Consider the following 18,581-nt stretch of genomic DNA (forward strand, 5'->3'; position numbering starts at 1 on the left):
AGGGAAACTGGAAAACTGACAAACATAGAAATATTAAACAACATTAAACAAAGAAGAAATTATAAGTAAAATCAGAAAATACTTTGAGTCAAATGAAAAAGAAAACACAACACATCAAAACTCATGAGAAGGCTCAGAGGTGAATTTATATCTGTAAGTGACTATGTTAAAAAATAAGAAATAAATCCAAAATCAATAACCTATCTTTGCACATTAAGAACAAGAAAAAAAAAGTAAAATAAAACCAAAGATAGGAGAAGGAAGGAAATTTTAAAAATTAGGAGATCAGATGGTGTCTGAATATACAGACGTGTAAAATTACTCCCCTAACCACAAAGTTTGTGAATACCCACTGACTAAGAAAAAAAAGGCTCAAATTATTAAAATCAGAAATTAAAGTGAGAACATTACTATAGATCTTACAGAAATAAAAAGAGCAATGAGATAATACTTATGAACAATTATACACGCAAAAAAACAGCCTAAATGAAATGTATAAATTCCTGGAAACATATAAGCTACCAAAACTGATCGAAGAGGAAACAGAAAATCTGGACGAATCTATACCAACGGAACAGATTGAGTCAGCAACCAAAACCCTTCCAACAAAGAAAATTCTAGGACCAGACAGCTTCACTGTTGAATCCAACCAAACAAAGAATTCACATCAATCCTTCTCAAACCCTTCCAAAAACAAAAGAGGAGGGAATGCTTTCTAAAGCATTTCTTGTGGCTAGCATTCCCTGATGCCAAAAGCAGATAAAGACTCTACAAGGAAGAAAATTGTAGCAAAATGAATCCAACAGCATATTAAGATTATACATAATGATCAAATGTAATTTATTCTAGGAATGCAAGTTTGATTCAGGAAAAGCAGCCAGTGAAATATAAAACATTACTAAAATGAAAAAAAGAAAAAAACTAAAGGATCATCTCAATTGATGCAGAAGAAACACTTTCTATGATTGAATACCACTTCCTTAAAAATTCAACAAACTAGAAATGTAAGGAAACTTCCTCAACATGAAAAAAGACACTTATGAAAAACCCACAACTAATATTATATTACTATTATTACACTTTAACTTCTAGGGTACATGTGCACAATGTGCACATCTGTTACATAGGTATACATGTGCCATGTTGGTTTGCTGCACCAGTCAACTCATTAGTTACATTAGGTATTTCTCCTAATGCTATCCCTCCCTCAGCCTCCCACCCTATGACAGGCCCCCGTGTGTGATGTTCCCCACCCTATGTCCAAATGTTTCATTGTTCAATTCCCGCCCATGAGTGAGAACATGAGGTGTTTGGTTTTCTATCCTTCTGATAGTTTGCTGAGAATGATGGTTTCCAGCTGTATCCATGTTCCTGCAAAGGACATGAACTCATTTTTTTATGGCTGCATAGTATGCCATGGTGTATATGTGCTACATTTTCTTAATCCAGTCTATCATTGATGGACATTTGGAATGGTTCCAAGTCTTTGTTATTGTGAATAGTGCCGCAATAAACATACGTGTGCATGTGTCTTTCTAGTAGCATGATTTATAATCCTTTGGATATATACCCAGTAACGGGATCGCTGGGTCAAATGGTATTTCTGGTTCTAGATCCTTGAGGAATGGCCACGCTGTCTTCCATGATGATTGAACTAATTTACACTCCCACCAACAGTGTAAAAGCATTCTTATTTCTCCACATCCTCTCCAGAATCTGTTTTTTCCTGAATTTTTAATGATCGCCATTCTAACTCGCGTGAGATGATATCTCATTGTCGTTTTGATTTGCATTTCTCTGATGACCAATGATGATGAGCATTTTTTCATGTGCCTGCTGACTGTGTAAATGCCTTCTTTTGAGAAATGTCTGTTCATATCCTTTGCCTACTTTTTGATGGGATTGTTTTTTTCTTGCAAATTTGTTTTAAATTTTTGTAGATTCTGGATATGACCCCATTGTCAGATGGGTAGATTGTAAAAATTTTCTCCCATTCTATAGATTGTCTGTTCACTCTGATGGTAGTTTCTTTTGCCATGCAGAAGCTGTTTAGTTTAATTAGATCCCATTTGTCTATTTTGGCTTTGTTGCCATTGTTTTTGATGTTTTAGTCATGAAGTCCTTGCCCATGCCTATGTCCTGAATGGTATTGCCTAGATTTTCTTCTAGGGTTTTTATGGTTTTAGATCTAACATTTAAGTCTTTAATTCATGTTGAATTAATTTTTGTATAAGGTGTAAGGAAAGGATCCAATTTCAGCTTTCTACATGTGACTAGCCAGTTATCCCAGCACCATTTATTAAATAGGAAATCCTTTCCCTGTTTCTTGTTTTTGCCAGGGTTGTCAAAGATCAGATGGTTGTAGATGTGTGATGTTATTTCTGAGGCCTCTGTTCTGTTCCATTGGTCTATATCTCTGTTTTGGTACCAGTACTATGCTCTTTTGGTTACTGTAGCCTTGTAGTATAGTTTGAAGTCAGATAGCATGATGCCTCCAGCTTTGTTTTTTTGGCTTAGGATTGTCTTGGCAATGCAGGCTCTTCTGTGGTTCCATATGAACTTTAAAGTAGTTTTTTCCAATTTTTTCCAATTCTGTGAAGAAACTCATTGGTAGCTTGATGGGGATAGCACTGAATCTATAAATTACCTTGGGCAGTATGGCCATTTTCACAATATTGATTCTTCCTATCCATGAGCATGGGATGTTCTTCCATTTGTTTGTGTCCTCTTTGATTTCATTGAGCAATGGTTTGTAGTTCTCCTTGAAGAGGTCCTTCACATCCCTTGTAAGTTAGATTCCTAGGTATTTTATTCTCTTTGTAGCAATTGTGAATGGGAGTTCACTCATGATTTGGCTCTCTGTTTGTCTGTTATTGGTGTATAAGAATGCTTGTGATTTTTGCACATTGATTTTGTATCCTGAGACTTTGCTGAAGTTGCTGATCAGCTTAAGGAGATTTTGGGCTGAGACAATGGGGTTTTCTAAATATACAATCATGTCATCTGCAAACAGGGACAATTTGACTTCTTCTTTTCCTAACTGAATCCCCTTGATTTCTTTCTCTTGCCTGATTGCCCTGGTCAGAACTTCCAACACTATGTTGAATAGGAGTGGTGAGAGAGGGCATCCATGTCTGGTGCCAGTTTTCAAAGGGAATTCTTCCAGTTTTTGCCCATTCAGTATGATATTGGCTGTAGGTTTGTCATAAATAGGTCTTATTATTTTGAGATACATTCCATCAATACCTAGTTTACTGAGAGTTTTTAGCATGAAGGGCTGTTGAATTTTGTCAAAAGCCTTTTCTGCATCTATTGAGATAATTATGTGGTTTTTGTCTTTGGCTCTACTTATGTGATTGATTACGTTTATTGATTTGTGTATGTTGAAGCAGCTTTGCATCCCAGGGATGAAGCCAACTTGATCATGGTGGATAAGTTTTTTGATGTGCTGCTGGATATGATTTGCCAGTATTTTATTGAGGATTTTTGCATCGATGTTCATCAGGGATATTGGTCTAAAATTCTTTTTTTGTTGCGTCTCTGACAAGCGTTGGTATCAGGATGATGCTGGCCTCATAAAATGAGTTAGGGAGGATTCCCTCTTTTTCTGTTGATTGGAATAGTTTCAGAAGGAATGATACCAGCTCCCCTTTGTACCTCCGGTAGAACTCTGCTGTGAATCTGTCTGGTCCTGGACTATTTGTGGTTGGTAGGCTATTAATTACTGCCCCAATTTCAGAACCTGTTATTGGTCTATTGAGAGATTCAACTTCTTCCTGGTTTAATCTTGGGAGGGTGTAGGTGTCCAGGAACTTATCCATTTCTTCTAGATTTTCTAGTTTATTTGCGTAGAGGTGTTTATAGTGTTCTCTGATGGTCGTTTGTGTTTCTGTGGGATTGGTGGTGATATCCCTTTATCATTTTTTATTGCGTCTATTTGATTCTTCTCTCTTTTCTTATTTATTAGTCTTGCTGGTGGTCTATCAGTTTTGTTGATCTTTTCAAAAAAAACCAGCCCTTGGATTCATTGATTTTTTGGAGGGTTTTCTGTGTCTCTATCTCCTTCAGTTCTGCTCTGATCTTTGTTATTTCCTGCCTTCTGCTAGCTTTTGAGGTTGTTTGGTCGTGCATCTCTATTCTTTTAATTGTGATGTTAGGGTGCCGATTTTAGATCTTTCCTGCTTTCTCTTGTGGGCATTTAGTGCTATAAATTTTCCTCTACACACTGCTTCAAATATGTCCCAGATATTATGGTACGTGCCCACAACTAACATTATACACAATGATGAAAACTGAAAAATTTTCCCCCTAAAATCAGAAAAAAAGACAAAAATGCTCCCTTTCCCAACTTCCATCAAACATTTTATGTGAAGATTTAGCCTGGGCAATTAGGCAAGGAAAAGAAATAGAATACATCAAAATTGGAAAGGAAGACATAAAACTATCTCTGTTTGCAGATAAAATGATCTTTTATATACAAAATCACTTAAACTCCACAAACTTGCTCATTTAATGAATTCAGCCACATTTCAGGATACACAATCAATACACAAAAATCAGTTGTATATGTATAAACAAACAATTAACAATCTGCAAAGGAAATTAAGAAAACAATTTCATTTACAATAGAATCAAAAAAAATAAAATACTTAGGAACAAGTTTAACCAAGACAATGCAAGATATATACATTGAAAAACTATAAAACATTGCTGAAAATATGATAGATCTAAATAAATGAGAAGACATCTTGTGTTCATTGATTGGAAAACTTCATATTGCTAAGATGCCAATACTACACAAAGTGACCTAGGAATTCCATGTAATCCTGGTCAAATTTTCAAAGGCGTTTGTCGCAGAAATGAAAAAGCTGATTCTAAAATTCAGGTAGAATTGTAAGGGGCCCTGTATAGCCAAAACAATTTAGAGAAAGAAAAATAAAATTAGAAGACTCACACTTCCCTATTTCAAAACTTACTACAGAGCCACAGTAATTAAAATATTGTCATATCAGCGTAAGGATGGACATATAAATTAATGGGATAGAATAGAGATTCCAGAAATAAACAGTTACATATGTGGTCCATTGATTTTTTATTTTTATTTATTTATTTATTTTTGAGACAGAGTCTTGCCCTGTCACCCAGGCTGGAGTATACTGACCTGACCTCAGCTCACTGCAACCTCCGCCTCCCAGGTTCAAGCTATTCTCCTGCTTCAGCCTCCAGAGCAGCTGAGATTATAGGCACCTGCCACCACACCCGGCTAAGTTTTGTATTTTTAGTAGCGACGGGGTTTCACCACGTTGGCCAGACTGGTCTTGAACTCCTGACCTCAAGTGATCCACCCGCCTTGGCCTCCCAAACTGCTGGTATTACAGGCATGAGCCACTGCTCCCAGCTGGTCCACTGGTTTTTAACAAGGATGTCAAAATCCTTCAATATGGAAAAAATATTCAACAAAGAATGCTAGAAAAACTGAATATCTACATGCAAAAACAGTGGACATTCTACCTCACACCATGTACAAAAATTAACTCAAAATGAAAGACCTAAGTGTAAGAGGGAAAAGTATAAAACTCAGAAAAAATATGTAGTGAGTCTTCAAGACATCGGATTTGGCAATGAAGTCTTAGGTATGCACCAAATGCACACACACAAAAAAAAAGATAAATTAGACAGTGTCAAAATTAAAAATTTTTGTGCATCAAAGGTCACTACAAAGGAAGTAAAAACACCAACCACAGAATGGGAGAAAATACTTGCAAATCACATGTCTGATAAGGTTCTAGTACCCAGAACTGTTACAACTCAACAACCAAGTGACGATTAACCAAAGTAAAACGTAAAAAGGATTAGAATTGACATTTTTCCAAAGAAGACGTGCAAATGATCAGCCAGCATATGAAAAGATTTTCAACATCATTAGCTATTGGGGAAATACAAATCAAAATGACAGCAGGATACCACTTTATACCCACTAGGGTGGCTATAATTTCTTTAAAATTGAAAAAAAATCAAGTGTTAGGAATGATATGGAATGATTGCAGCCCTTGTACTTTTCTGTTGGGAAATTCTACTTTTAAGTATATATCCAAGAAACAAGTATTCAAACAGAAACATGTTCATGATGTTCATGGCACTATTTACAATAGCAAAAAAGCGGAAAAAATCCAAATGTCAACTGAGGAACGGATGAACAAAATGCAGTATATGCATAAAGTGGAATATTAATTGGTCTTAAAAAGAATGAAGCACTGGGCTGGGTGTGGTGGTTCACGCCTGTAATCACAGCACTTTGGGAGGCTGAGGTGGGCAGATCACGACATCAGGAGATCAAGACCACTCTGACTAACATGGTGAAACCCATCTCTACTAAAAATACAAAAAATTAGCTGATTGTGGTGGCACGTGCCTGTAGTCCCAGCTTCTCAGGAGGTTGAGGCAGGAGAATCGTTTGAACCCGGGAGGCAGAGGTTGCAGTGAGCAGAGATCGTGCCACTGCACTCCAGCCTGGGCGACAGAGTGAGACTGCTTCTCAAGAAAGAAGAAGAAGAACAAGAAAGAAGAAGAAGAAGAAGAAGAAGAAGAAGAAGAAGAAGAAGAAGAAGAAGAAGAAGAAGAAGAAGAAGAAGAAGAAGAAGAAAGAGGAGGAGGAGGAGGAGGAGGAGGCATTAATACATGCTACAATATGAATGAACTTCAAAAACATTATGTTAAGTGAATGAAGCCAGATGTAAAAGGTCACTGATGTATGATTCCATTGATATGAAATATCCAGCATACGTAAATGCAGAGAAACAGAAAGCAGATTAGTGGTTGCTCAGGGCTGGGGGTAAAGGCAGTGGGCAGTGTCTACTTAATGGTTATGTCATTTACTTTTGTAGGGATAAAAATGTTTGGGAACCAGATAGAAGTTATGGCTATACAATATGGTCAATATAGTAGCTTTCACTAAAATGTACACTTTAAAATGGTTAATTTTACATTACCTGAATTTTACCTCAATTAGAAAATACATAGAGCTTAATGAAAACAAAGTAGAATATATTAAAATATATGGGATGAGTTAAAATAGTGCTGAGAGGAAAAACTACATCATTAAATGTTAATTTTAAAAGGTCTTCTCTTTTTTAAAATGTCTACTGCAAAAATAAAAACTAGTAAAAGAAGAGCAAAGTAAGCCCAAGGTGAACAGAAGGAAGGAATGAACAGAAGGAAGGAATTGGTAAAGCCTTTTTGTTTGTTTGTTTGTTTTGAGACAGAGTCTTGCTCTGTCACCCAGACTGGAGTGCAGTGATGCAATCTTGGCTCACTGCAACCTCCGCCTCCCGGGTTCAAGCAATTCTCCTGCCTCACCCTCCTGAGTAGCTGGGATTATGGGCGTATGCCACCACGTCTGGCTAATTTTTGTATTTTTAGTAGACACTGGGTTTCACCATGTTGGTCAGGCTGGTCTCAAACTCCTGACCTCGTGATCCGCCGGCCTCGGCCTCCCAAAGCGCTGGGATTGCAGGCGTGAGCCACCTTGCCTGGCCCAAAGATCTTTTTAATTAATGAGATTTAATATTAGAAAAACAACCAGCTGGGCACAGTAGCACATAAGTATAATCCCAGCACTTCAGAAGGCTAAGATGGGCAGATAACTTTAGCCAGAAGAGTTTGAGACAAGCCTAGACAACATGACAAAAACCTGTCTCTACAAAAAATATAAAAATTAGCCTGGCATGGTGGTGTGTGTCTGTGGTTCCCGCTACTTGGGAGGCTGAGGATCACTTGAGCCCAGGAGGTCGAGGCTGCAATGAACCATGATAGCACCCCTGCACTTCAGCCTAGGCAACAGAGTGAGGTATTGAAAAAACAAAACAAAACAAAATAGAAAAGTTAATGAAACAAAGAGCTGGTTTTCTAGGAAAAAAAAAATTAACAAAATTGATAAACCTCTAGCGAAACTGACAAAGATTAAGACAGAGACAGTATATCCAAATATTAGGAATAAAGTAGAGAGTATCTCTATAGAACCTGCAACTATTAAAAAGATGATAAGGAATGCTATTTTAAAAGTTACACTTGAAAATTTGACAAGAAAAAAGGACCAATTTCTTAAAAATCTCAAACTTCCAAAACTCAATGAAGATGAAATGTGCAATCTGGATATTTCTATAATTATTAACAAAAATTAATTTAAAAGCTCCTGAATGAAAAATCTATAGGACCAGATGTTTTCACTAGATAATTCTTACAAACATTTAAAGTATAATTAACACTGATTTTACACAAACTCTTCCAGAAAATAGAAAACACTACTCAATTCATCTTATAAAGCTAGTATTACTTTAAAACCAAAATCAGTCAAAGACAGTGCAAACCAAGAAAAGCATAGACCAGCAGCTTGTAAACTTAGATGTGGAGGTCTTCATTTGAATTTAAGTAAATCTAATCCAACAGTCTATATTGCAGTTCGTTCACGTTGCTATAACAAAGTACTATAAACTAGGTAGTTTATAAATAATTCAAATTTATTTTTCATAGCTCTGGACACTGGGAAGTCCAACATCAAGTTAACAGCAGATTCATTGTCTGGTGACGGCCTATTTTCTGACTGAAAGATGGCACATGGTTGAAGAAGATAGCTAGCTTCCTGGGATTTTTTATGAGGGCACTAATCCCAACAATGAGGGTTTTGCCTTCATGATCTAATCACCTTCCAAAATTCCCCACCTCTTAATCGTCTCACCTTGGTGACTAGATTTCAACATATGAATGTTGGAGAGACACAAATATTCAGACCATAGCAGTCTATAAAAAAGAATAATACACCATAAAAGTGTAAGAGTTAGTCTATCTATGTCTGCAGGGTTCTTTCAATATTTAAAAAGCAGTTTTGCTGGACTGAGCTGGTTGCCTTCTGTTATTGTGGCGGTGACTCACTTCATCCGAACTTCTTGATACTTTTGCTTCTGGAGGTCATATTTCTCTAAGATCGTCCAGAAAAAAAGTATTAAAGCCACCTTAGCCTTTTTTCCAGTCCAACTCTTAAATTTTTTCCTCCTCTTCCCCAGTAATGACATGAGTGTGGATCCAGCTTGTCCACAAAGCCTGCCTTGCTCCGAAGCATCCGACTATAAAGACTCTTCACCTACACCTGTAATCTGTGGGCCTGAAGAAAACTATCCATCCTTGCAAATGTCTTCTGCTGAGATGCCTCACACAGAGACTGTCTCTCCTCTTCCTTCCTCCATGGATCTGCTTATTCAGGACAGCCCTGATTCTTCCACCAGTCCCAAAGGCAAACAACCCACTTCTGCAGAGAAGAGTGCCACAAAAAAGGAAAACAAGGTCCCGGTCAAGAAACAGAAGACCATAACTGTGTTCTCTTCCAACCAGCTGTGTGTACTCAATGATAGATTTCAGAGACAGAAATACTTCAGCCTCCAGCAGATGCAAGAACTTTCCAACATCCTGAACCTCAGCTACAAAGGTGAAGACCTGGTTCCAGAACCAGAGAACGAAATCTAAGAGGTCGCAGAGAAACAACTGGCCAAAGAATAGCAATGGTGTGATTCAGAAGGCCTCAGCACCTACCTATCCCAGTCTCGACTCTTCCTACCACCAGGGATGCCTGGTGAACGTGACTGGAAACCTTCCAATGTGGAGCAACCAAACCTAGAGCAATTCAACCTGGAGCAACCAGATCCAGAACATCCAGTCCTGGAGCAACCACTCCTGGAACACTCAGACCTGGTGCACCCAGTCCTGGAACAATCAGGCCTGAAACAGTTCCTTCTATAACTATGGAGAGGAATCTCTGCAGTCCTGCATGCAGTTCTAGCCAAATTTTCCTGACTTGGAGGTTTCCTTGGAAACTGCTGGGGAAAGCCATAATGTAGTACAGCAGACCACTAGGTATTTTAGTACTCCACAATTCATAGATTTATTCCTGAAGTACTCCACAAACATGCAAACTTAAGATGTGTGAAGATGAGTGAAGTTGATATTACTCAGTTTCAGTCTGGGCACTGGCTGAATCCTTCCTCTCCCCTCCCTTTCCTCATAGGATTTCTGTTGTTTGGAAACCACGTGTTCTGGTTTCCATTATGCCTACCCAGTCAATTTGATGGAGGGTGGGGAATGCTTGGAGCCTAATCAGAGAGGTTTCTTTCTTTTTTCCTATTAGATCTTCCTGGAGAAAAGACATTTTAATAACCTTGGCTGCTAAGGACAACATGATAGAAGCTGTCTCTGGCTATAGATAAGTAGATCTAATACTAGTTTGGATATCTTTAGGGTTTAGAATCTAACCTCAAGAATAAGAAACAAAAGTAAAAATTGGTGTGATGAAGGTATATTCCTATTGTTTGGGATTGGGCTTTACTTATTTTTAGAAAAAAAATATTGAGTCCGGGTGTGGTGGCTCATGCCTGTAATCCCAGCACTTTGGGAGGCCAAGTCAGGCAGATCACCTCAGGTTAGGAGTTCAATACCAGTCTGGCCAACATGATGAAACCTTGTCTCTACTAAAACATAAAAATTAGCCTGGTGTGGTCTCAGGAGCCTGTAATCCCAGCTACTCGGGAGACTGAGGCAGGAGAATCACTTGACCCCAGGAGGTGGAGGTTGCAGTGAGTCGAGATAGAGTCACAGCAATCCAGCCTGGGTGACAGAGCCAGATTCTGTTTCAAAAAAATAAAATAAAATAAAATAAAATAAAATAAAATAAAATAAAAACTCTATTGAGGTGAAGGGTGAAGGACTGAGGTGAAGGGTGAAGAGTTAAGCTGTAACACACTTTGTTGACTTCCTCAGCCCTTTATGGCTCTGTTTTACTATACCCCCTATTTTGTTGGTTATGCTAATATTTGTGGAAAGAAGTCTTGTATTTGCTGCGTTATAATGATATCAATACTACTTTGGCTGGTTTAAGTACAAATGAATAAAACAACCATTTTTTCTTTAAAAATTTTTGAAAAGCAACAAATGTAATATCAATGGGCTAAAGAAGAAAAACCGTATGATCATATTAACTGATAGAGAAATAACATTCAACAAAACTCAGTAACCATTAATAATAAAAACTCTCGGCAAACTAGGAATACAGGGAAATCTGATACAGAGTGTCTACATTATACCTAAGGTTGGCATGATATTTAATAATTAAAGACTGAATGCTTTCCCATGAAATTGGGAACAAATCAAGAATGTTCACTCCCTGTAATCCCAGCACTTTGGGAGGCCAAGGCAGGCAGATCACAAGGTCAGGAGTTCGAGACCAGCCTGACTAACATGGTGAAACCCCGTCTCTACTAAAAATACAAAAATTACTCGGGCATGGTGTTGGGTGCCTGTAGTCCCAGCTACTCAGGAGGCTGAGGCAGGAGAATCCTTGTACCCGGGAGGCGGAGGTTGTAGTGAACTGAGATTGCATCATTGCACCCCAGCCTGGGCAACAGAGAGAGACTCTGTCTCAAAAAAAAAAAAGAGAGAGAGAAATATATATATATAAAATAAAAAAGAATGTTTACTCTTATCTCTCTTTTTGTTGTTGTTGTTGTTGTTGTTGTTGTTGTTGAGACAGAGTCTTGCTTTGTCACTCAGGCTGGAGCACAGTGGTGTGATCTCAGCTCACTGCAACCTCCATCTCCCTGGTTCAAGCGATTCTCCTGCCTCAGCCTCCTGAGTAACTGAGATTACAGGCGTGTGCCACCACACCCAGCCAATTTTTGTATTTTTAGTAGAGACGAGGTTTCACCATGTTGGCCAGGATGGTCTCGATCTCCTGACCTCGTGATCTGCCTGCCTTGGCCTCCCAAAGTACTGTGATTACACACATCAGCCACCGCGTCTGGCCCTTATCACTCTTGTTTCTAGCCATCACAATAAAGCAAAAGAGGAAACAAAAGAAAACAGATTGTGAAGGGAGAATTAAAATTGTCCCTATTTACATGTGAAATGATGATGTATGTAGGAAATATCAAGAGATATACAAAAAACTTATTAGAACTAATGTGGGAACTCATCAAGGTCACAGGACACAACAACACACAAAAATCATTTGCATTTTTATATAGTAATAATGACCATGTGGAAATCAAAATTTAAAACACAATATAATGTACAATCACTCAAAGAAAATATTTAGTTATACATACAAGAAAACATGTATAGTTCTGTAGGCTAAAAATTACCAATGCTAATGAGAGAAAACAATGAAGATCTGAATAAATAGAAAGCCATTTGTATTAGTCCACACTCACATTGCTATAAAGAACTACCTGAGACTGGATAATTTATTTTAAAAAAGAGGTTTAATTGGCTCATGATTCCACAAACTGTACAGGAAACATGTCTGAGGAGGCCTCAGGAAATTGACAATCATGGCAAAAGGTGAAGAGGAAGGAAGCACATCTTACAAGGCCAAAGAAGGATGAAGAAAGGGTGAAGGGGGAGGTGCTACACACTTTTAAACAACTAGATCTTGTGAGAACTCACTCACTATGACAAGAACAGCAAGGGGGAAGTTTTCCCCCAGGATCCAATCACTCCCTACAAGGCCCCTTATCTAACATTAGGGATTACAATTTGACATGAGATTTCAGTGGGGACATAAATTCAAACCGTATCATTCTGCCCTGGATCCTCTCAAATCTCATATACTTCTCACATTGTAAAATACAATAATCCCTTCTCAACAGTCCCCCAAGTCTTAACTCATTTCAAGATTAACTCAAAAGTCCATAGTGCAAAGTCTCATTTGAGACAAGGCAAATCCCTTTCACCTACGTGAAAGTCTGTAAAATCAAAAACAAGTTAGTTATTTCCAAGATACAGTCAGGTACAGACATTGGGTAAATACAATTATTCTAAAAGGGAGAAATCAGGCAAAACAAAGATACTACAGGCCCCGTGCAAGTCCACAACCCAGCAGGGCAGTCATTAAATCTTAAAACTCCAAAATAACCTCTTTTGACTCCATGTCTCAAATCCAGGCCACACTGATGCAAGGGTTGGGCTCCAAGGCCCAGAGCACATGTTCCCCTGTGGCTCTGCAAGGTACAGCTCCCTCAGCTGCTTTCATGGGCTGGCATTGAGTCCCTGCAACTTTTTAAGGTGCATGGTGGAAGCTGTCAGTGGATCTACCATTCTGGAGTCTGGAGGATGGTGGCTGTCTTCTCACAGCTCCACTATGCAGTGCCCCAGTGGAGACTTTGTGTAGGGGATCCACCCCACATTTCCCCTCCTCACTGCCCTACTAGAGGTTCTCCATGAGGTCTCTGCTCCTGCAGCAGACTTCTGAATGGACATCTAGGTGTTTCCATACATCCTCCAAAATCCAGGTGGAGGCTCCCAAGCCTCAACTTTGTCCTTATGTGCACCTGGAGGCCTAACACCATGTTGAAACTGTCAAGACTTACAGCTTGCACTCTGTGGAGCAGTGGTCTGAGACATGTCTCAGGCCACTTTTAGTCATAACTGGAGCTGGAGTGACTAAGATGCAGGGTGCAGTGTCCCAAGGTTGAGCAGGGCAGCGGGCTCTGGGCCTGGCCATGAAACTATTCTTCCCTTCTAGGCCAGGCCTGTGATGAGAGGGGTTGCCACAATGGTCTCTGAAATGCCTTCAAGGCATTTTCCCCATTATCTTGGCTATTAACATTCAGCTCCTTTTAATTTATGCAAATTTCTGCAGCTGGCTTGAATTTCTCCCAAGAAAATCAAATTTTGTTTCTACCACATGGTCAGGCTGAACATTTTCTAAACTTTTATGTTCTGCTTCCCTTTCAAATATAAGTTCCAATTTCAGATCATCTCTTTGCTCATGCATATGACCATACAGTGTTAGAAGCAGTCTGGCTACATCCTGAACACTTTGCTGCTTAGAAATTTCTTCCATCAGATACCCTAAATCATCACTCTCAAGTTCAAAGTTCCACAGATCCCTAGAGCAGGGGCACAATATTGCCAGTCTCTTTGTTAAAGCATAGCAAGAATGACCTTTTTTCTAGTCCTCAATAAGTTCCTCATCTCCATCTGAAACGTCCTGAGCCTGGGCTTTATTGTCCATATCACTATCAGTATTTTGGTCACAACCATTCAACAAATCTCTAAGAAGTTCCAAACTTTCCCTCAACTTGCTGTCTTCTATTGAGCTCTACAAACTGTTCCAAACTCTGCCCATTGCCCAGTTCCAAAGTTACTTACAGATTTTCAGGTATCTTTATAGCAATGCCCCACTCCTAGGTACCAATTTTCTGTATTAGTCTATTCTCTCATTGTTATAAAGAAATACCTGAGACTGGGTAATTTGCAAAGAAAGGAAGTTTAATTACCTCATGGTTCTTCAGACTGTACAGGAAGCATGGCTGGGGAGGCCTCAGGAAATTTACAATGATGGTGGAAGGCAAAGAAAAAGGAAGCATGTGGGAGACGTTACATACTTTTAAACAACCAGATCTCATGAGAACTCACTCACTATCATGATAACAGCAAGAGGGAAATGCACTCCTATGATCCACTCACCTCTCACCAGGCCCCTCCTCGAACACTGGGGATTACAATTCAACATGAGATTTGGGCGAGGACACAAATCCAAACCATATCAGCATTCTACGTCCATGGATTGGAAGACTAAACATTCTTAAGATGGCAATACTATTCAAATTGAGCTAGAAATTCAACACAATTCCTAACAGAACCCCAGCTAAGTTATTTGTAGAAATTGACAAGCTGATCCTAAAATTCATATGTAAATTCAAAGAAACCAAAATAGCCAAAACAATTTTTAAAAAGAAGAGCAATAATAGAATACTAGTACTTCTTAATTTCGAATTTTACTACACAGCTACTGTAGTCAATGCAGTGTGCTACCTGCATAAGGACAGACATATAAAATTTTTAGTTCTGAAATAAACCTTCATATTTACAGTCAATGATTTTCAACAAAAATGCCAAGACAGTTCAGTTGGAAAGAATAATCTTTAAAAAACAGTGCTAGGACAATTGGATAAACACACATAAAAAATAAAGTTGAACCCCCTACTTCACACCATATATAACGATTAACTCAAAATTTGTAAAATGTAAGAGCTGAAACTATAGCACTCTTAGAATAAAATATTAGGAGTAAATCTTTGTAACCTTCTATGAAGCAATGATTTCTTAGATATGACACTATAGGCAAAAGGAACAAAAGAAAAAATAGGTAAACTGGACATCATCAAAGTTAAAACCTTTGTGCTTCAAAGGATGCTATCAAGAAAGTAGAAAGGCAACCCATAGAATGTAAAAATACATTTGTAAAACATACATCTAATAGGGGACTTAAATCTAAAATATATAAAGAAAATTTTAACATCAACAATAAAAAACAACATAAGTAGGTAAAGGATCTATATAGACATTTCTCCAAAGAAGATATTTAAATGGCCAATAAACATATGGAAAGTTTCCCAACATTATTTTTTACTAGGGTATCGAAAATTAAAACCACAGTGAGATAACACTTTACACCCACTGGAATAGTATCTTAGTCAATTTTGTGTTGCTATAAAAGAATACCTGAGACTGGGTCATTTATGAAGAAAAGAGATTTATTTTGCTCACAGTTCTACAGGCTGAGAAGTTCAAGGGCACAGACCTGGTTTCTGATAAGGGCTTTTTTGCTGCATCACAACGTGGCAAAGAGGGTCAAAGGGGAAGCAGGCACCTGTGAAGACAGGAAAATCTGAGGGACATCCTGACTTTATAATAATCTACTCTCACGGTAACTAATCCATTCCTACAAGAACTAATCCAGTCTTGCAAGAGTAAGAACCCACTGCTACGAGAATGTCACCAAGCCATCCATGAGGAATCAGTTTCAATTACCCAAATACTACTTACCAGGCCCCACCTCCCAACATCACCACACTGGGAATCAAATTTCAGCATGAACTTTCCTAGGGACAAACAAACTATATCCAAACAATAGCAGATGGCTACAATTTTAAAATGATAAAAATAAATGTTAGCAAGAATGTATACAAATTGAAATTCTAAAACATTGCATCCAAGATTGTAAAATGGTGCAGCTGCTTTTGAAGACTGACAGTTTCTCAAAACATTAAACAGAGTTATCATACAGATCATATAGATATAGATAGTTCTATTTCTAAGTATTTACTCAAGGTAATTTTGAATGTATGTTTACACAAAAACTTCTTCATGAAAAATACAGTAGCATTGCTCATATAGCCAAAAAGAGAAACAGATATTTACCAATTGATGAATAGGTAAATAAAATGTAGTATATCCATACAATGAAATATTATTCAGCTTTAAAAACAACAAAATACTGACACGTGTTACAATATGGATGAAACTTGAAAATACTATGCTAAGTGAAAGAAGCCAGACAAAAATCATTAAATATTGCATGATTCCATTTATATGAAATGTCTAGAAAAGGCAAATTTATAGAGGAAGAGAGTAGATTAGTGGTTTTCTTGGGGTGAAGTGATATGGAGGAGTAGGATTGGCAGTGGTTTCTCACACAAATGATTCATAGTTTGTTTTGGGAATAATAAAAATATTCTAAAATTGATTTTGGTTATGGATGCATAGTAGGTACCAAAAGCTATTAAATTTTACATGTCAGGCCGGGCGCTGTGATCCATGCCTGTAATCCTAGCTCTTTGGGAGGCCAAGGTGGGTGGATCACCTGAGGTCAGGAGTTCTCAACTAGCCTGGCCAACACGGCAAAACTTCATCTCTACTAAAAATACAAAAATTAGCCAGGCATGGTGGCATGCTCCTGTAATCCCAGCTATTCAGGAGACTGAGGCAGGAGAATCGCTTGAACCCAGGAGGCAGAGGTTGCAGTGAGCTGGGATCATGTCACTGCACTCCATCCTGGGCGATAAGAGCAAAACTGTGTCTCAAAAAAAAAAAATTGTACATGTCAAATGGGTCAAATGGGTGATTGTGTAAAACAAATTATATTTCAATAAAATTGTTTTAAAGAAACTAAACATGGTACTACCGTAGACACAGCAATTGCACTCTTGGGCATTTATTTAGAGAAATGAAACATGTTCACACACACACAAAAAATGAACACATTAATTAGACACAAATGTGAATAGCAGCTTTCTTTGTAATATCCAAGAATCGGACTCAAGCCAGGTCCTTCAATGGGTGAATGGTTAAACAAACTGTGGTACATCCATACCATGTAATACTACCCAGCAATAAAAATGAACAAATGACTGATACATGAATTGCCTATCCTGGACATTTTATTTAACTAGAAACATGCAATATGCAATCTTTTTTGTCTGGCTTCTTTCACTTAGCATATTTTCAAGGCTCATCCATATTGTAACATATATCAGCACTTTGTTCTTTTTACGGCTAAATAATATTCCATTGTATATATATATAACACATTTTGCTTATCTGTTCATTAATTTATTTACATTTGTTTTTACTTTTGGCTGTATGAATAATGCTTCTGTACTATTTGTTAATAACATATCTCCAGGTAATTATACTGAATTTAAAAATTAAAACCAAAATGTTACATATTGTATAATTCCATTTATTTAATATTTTTAAAATAAATATTTAGAATGAGAACAGATTAATAGTTGCCAGTTGTTTGGGACAGAGACCAGAGGGAGGTGGGTGTGGTTATTAAAGAGTAACGTGAGTAATTCTTCTTATAGAACTGTTCTGTATCTTGACTGTGAGGGTGCACACACAAACTTACATACGTGGTAAAATTTTATAACAGTAAGTACACACATACAAATAAGGCTAAATAAAATGGTGAAGTCTGAATAAGATCTGTGGATTGTATCAATGTCAATATTTTGGTATCAGCAATGGGTCTGATTTCTTGAGAGATAGCACTGTCATGTCTAGTCCTGGCCCTCTGATTGAATCTCCTTAATTTATGGGACTTTATGCTTCCTTAAAGGGCCAGTGTGGAGGGGGTGAGGGCAAGTCAAAAGAGTAACTCTGGTCAGCATCAAATAGCTTTCCTGAGCTTTGTTATTTGTTTGTTTGTTATGGAAGATGCATTGTTTTGAACATTGTACCTGTCTGGCATCAATGGGCCCTGCTGACTGACCCTTCTGGCTTTGAATCCTTGGGTGAAAGTAAACACAGTCTTTAGCTCTGGGATGAAGCTGGAGGCTTTGAGGGATGAGTTGCCTTATGTTTGTAATTACTCAACCAGACAGCTTTTCCTGCCGTCTTCTACAAGTAATCAGTAGGGAGCATAATTTTCCAAATCTTTTTCATGGCTCTGCATACACTACCTGGTACGTGCTCCTCTACTGCCGCCTGTGTTCTTGGAAGGAATTCCATTTAGAGAAGAGTTAGCCAAAGTGGATCCATAATGCCCTACCTTCAGGTACATCGAGTTGTGTCAGCCACCTCACTTTACCCTTCTGAGTCCCCAAGGGGAATTTACTTATCCAAGTCTACTTCTTCTCTTCCTCCCCTTACTCTTCAGTGATAGTCAGAATGGTTCTTGGATCGCAACAAGGCCATGTGTGTTGACACAGGCCAAGGCAGACCACATGAATGCCAACAACATCAAAAAC

General features: G+C 38.1%; 1 pseudogene; it reads left to right on the forward strand.

Moving 5' to 3' along the window:
* The first annotated feature begins 8,979 nt into the window (after nt 1–8,979).
* Nucleotides 8,980–9,967, forward strand: LOC103232094 (homeobox protein NANOG pseudogene; annotated as a pseudogene).
* Nucleotides 9,968–18,581: the final 8,614 nt, after the last annotated feature.

The sequence above is a fragment of the Chlorocebus sabaeus genome, chromosome X (assembly GCF_047675955.1).
Source record: "Chlorocebus sabaeus isolate Y175 chromosome X, mChlSab1.0.hap1, whole genome shotgun sequence".
In the NCBI taxonomy this organism is placed as follows: Eukaryota; Metazoa; Chordata; class Mammalia; order Primates; family Cercopithecidae; genus Chlorocebus; species Chlorocebus sabaeus.